Consider the following 4285-nt stretch of genomic DNA (forward strand, 5'->3'; position numbering starts at 1 on the left):
GAGAGAGAGAGAGAGAGAGAGAGAGAGAGATGGAGGAAAGAAATGGAAGAGGAAATTTTATACTACAAACTCTAAAATAGCATAAACAATAATAAAACTTAAAAACCACCTGAAGCCCACCAACTATAGATGATTCTTAATTATACACAGACATAAAAGTGATTTCAACGGGATTTTTATATGATGGGGGACAATCCCCAGATAAACAGTTTATGCTACTACCATTCAACACCCAATATGGGATATATATTTTGAGTTAGTTAAAAATGACATCCCATAAATTTTCCAAACATTTTGAGATAATTTCAATGCTACTTATTAAACTTCACACCTTAACAATAATATCCTATTCCTGTTTATACTACATTCTATGTCATAAAGCGTGGCAAAGCCTAGCTGGTCATCAATTGGAAGTTTCACTCATGGAGTTAGCTTACATCATGCCTGAAGATGCTATATACACCGCTGGAGGAGAAAAAGAATCATCTGTCTTACCCACCTAGCAATACTATGAACTACAATAGCAGTCTGCCTGCTTGTTATACCCAATGCTTCCATAGTAGTAAGAATGTTATGGAATTCACTACTCACTTTGCAATAAACTTTTTAAAACTTTTTATTCCTTTTTGATATTATTGTATAACTAGTACATTTCTCCCTTCCCTTTCCTCCCTCCCAAACTGCACATAAACCATTGATCTCTTTCAAATTATTCACCTCTTAGTTTAATATTTGTTAATTTAAGCATAATGAGTTCCTAGGTATAATAACATTTTCAGTTCATATCAATTCCTCTCAACATTTTCCAGTTGCCTGTGGTGCATTGTGTAGACTTGAGGTCTCATGGACTTTTCCTGGTCCATTTTAGCTTACCTGTTGTATTATCCTTACTCAGATTATGTTTCAGCAGTTATGCTGGTTAGACTTCAAGGATGAAGCTTCTGAATTTACTGGGAGACACAATCTCAAAGCAAACTTCCTGATCTTTTTGCTTTTACATTCTTTCCCCCCTTCTCCTATAATGCTCCCTAATTTTAGGATTAGGCATGTTTTGTAGATGCATCCATTAAAACTGGACTTCACAACTACCTGCATTTTCATTACAAGAAGTTTTAAGGCCCTTTCCATGTGATGAAAGCCACATATTACATTGTCAGTGTGGCCAACAACCAAACTAAAGCTTACATCCAAAATGCCTTCTAGAGGAAAACCTACTATTATTACTAAATGAACATAGTAACAATGTTCTAATGACATACTGCTATACACATAGATCAACATGATCCTCACCAGTGGTCAACGTAAAGAAAATTGAAGATTTTGGAATTTTCCACTACAAATGTGATATCTATACATGGAAGAGAGGAGGGCAGATTGAAAGACCCAGAATAACTGCAAGGAAACTATTTTCCAGATACAACAAGCTGCGCATATGAACCCACAGAGACTATGAGAGCATATATAATATATAGACAACCTCATGACAACACAAAGGAGGGAAATTGCTCACAATGACCTACCCCTTTGCAAGAGGTGATTCTCAATTAGTAGCTAACAAAGGAGTCAAAATAATTATTTTTTAGTGGGCTGTCACTGGTCATATCAAGAATACTGCAAGTCAGTAATCATGCTTAGGAGTTGTCAACCAACACAACCTGGACTTCTTATTTAGTATTTTTTTTTTTTTGTAGAAAACAAAAAGGCTATGCAGTTAAGAGTTTAAGGCATTGGCAGAGTGTCTTAGAGGACTTAGTAGAAGGGAACAAATATGATGAAACTGTGTCATAAGAAATTAACAATATAAAGCATTTAAAAACTTCCATTGTCACACAAAAGAAGAAAATATAAGATATATCTAACTACTACCAATTTTCTGTCCCCATAAAGATCAGACCACAATGGAAGATCTAGTCTAACAATCTAGGAATTATGAGAATCTGTAGACCTTTACAGTATAAAAGTACATATTTAGTATTAATCATTTAGAATAATTTTAAATAACCAAATTTGTTGGCAACATACAATGCATCACAATCAAGTCTATCATGATTATTTTCCATATATCCTTACAGTTCAATGACCTTGACCACTGAATATCATGTAGGTTCCTGTATTCTTTCTTGGCGGTCATGTTGTTTACAATAAGCACAACTGTGTTGTTGTCTCTGCTGTTTTTCAAACATTGGTCAGAGCAAAAATGCTGCTGTTTACTGTAGACTATTCTCTTCAAAGTGACATTATCACTGACTGAATAGGACTGAGAGTTGGAGAAAGCATAATATAAACTTGATTCTAAACTAAATTGTGTGTGTATGTATTGTCTAGTAAATCTTTATAGAATGTGGTTTAAATAACAGAAGTATATAAACTCATAGATCTAAAAGTTTGAAGTTCAATTTTACAGGGTTATTTCCATCAAGGATATTTTTATATAAAAATATTCATTTTTCCTTTCATGTATATTTCTGTGTGTGTTCAGGCATGCATGTCTGCATACATGGGTGTGTGTATGTATGTGTGTTTGTGTTGTCTGAGTTCTATGTATGTGTACCACTTGTATCCCCAGTGCCTGCTGTGGCCAATGGAGTGCATCAGATACCCTAAAATGGATTTACTGGTGGAATAGCCATGTGGGGGCTGGGAACTGAGTTTAGGTTGCCTGAATGACAAGCAAGTGTCCATCTTGCCTCTCCCTTCATTTCTGGTGGTATGTTGGTGATGTTTGATTTTCCTTAGTTTAAAAGCATAACATCTTAATTCTGTTATCCGAATTTTAGTGTGTTCCCAATGTCACGTTTTTATTATTATACAATCACATTTTATTGAGGGCCAGCCTAACTATTTCATTTAAAATTGATTCTTTCACAATTCCATTTTTAAGCAAGGGATTTTAAGTTAGAAATTAGAACTTCCACATATTCATTAAACCCATAGTAAATCACTTATCTTCTTGAGTGAGCTTTATGAAAAATGGAGAGTTTTAGTAGCCTTTGTGAATACTGACTGCTTGATTTCATTTGTCAAACATTTATAGAATCCAAAAGCAGAATATGCAATACTGAGAATTAAGTTATGGATCACTATTCAGCACTTAGAGCATTATGTGCTGAACAACAACAATAAATAGTACAAATGATATAAACAGAAAACTAAATAGTACTAATAAAATATTTACTTCAGTTTTGTGTTAGTTCGGAAATGTTTGAATCATCTATCTAGGTCTCTCAGAGGAGAAAGAACACTATCTGTTCTCTGACCTCATTCTTATCTTTATTCCTTTCTCTCATTTATTCTGTGGATTATTGTAATCTAGTTCCTGGCTTACTCATTTTGGCTGCACGAGTGCATTGTGGGTGTTTGCATCATACCATCTGCTTGGTTAAACTTCATGTCCTTATGTCTCTTGTCTGGTTCATTACAATTTACACAAAGTCCACAGATTCTTATATAAATATTGGGAATCTGAACCTAACTGTCTCTTTTTCCTCTTTTTGCTCTTACTACATGGGGATTCCTTTGGTAGAAAACATACCTTCTTTCAATGAGTTGAACACCTTTGGGAAATTGGTTTCTGAAAGGTTGCTGTTATTTCAGATTTTCTCATACTAGAGGATTTTTTGTGACTGGCAGAACTACATGATATTTTCTCATTACTTTGAGATTCCAAATAAATGTCATTGGCAACTGTGGGTCCAAAGCTACCATCTCAGGACAGATAACTTATTCTGAAGTAAGCCACCATCACATCTACACTGCCCTCTACAATATATGAAACAGGTATTTTAGACAATCTTTTGGAAATCTCTAAGATGGGGCTTGTGTCTGTCAGCTCCCAAATAGTGACATGGAGACATATTTATTTATGAATGTATAGACCTTATAGCTAGACTTGTTACCAATTAGCTTGTAACTCAATTAAACCATTTATAGTCATCAAAGTTCTGCCATGTGGCTCTTTAGTAAACCTCATTTTCAGTCCTGGCCTACTTTCCCTCATGTGTCCTGACAAGTCCCTGAATTTTCATCTCTTTGCCCAGAATTCCTGTCTTCCTTTTCTGCCTTTTCTATAATCCATTAGATTCTTATTAAAAATATTCAGAAAGGCGAGAAAGAGAATGTTTGCAAAATATAATACATCCATTTGAATAACAATACCAACTCCAGTCTGCATGCAAGCTTCTGCAGGCACAGAAATCAGTATATTTCCCTGGCTCTGCAGGGACAATCAGCGGGGAACCAGGGCAGGAGAGAGAGAGAGAGAGAGAGAGAGAGAGAGAGAGAGAGA

This window comes from Mus caroli, chromosome 3 (assembly GCF_900094665.2).
Source record: "Mus caroli chromosome 3, CAROLI_EIJ_v1.1, whole genome shotgun sequence".
Taxonomy (NCBI): domain Eukaryota; kingdom Metazoa; phylum Chordata; class Mammalia; order Rodentia; family Muridae; genus Mus; species Mus caroli.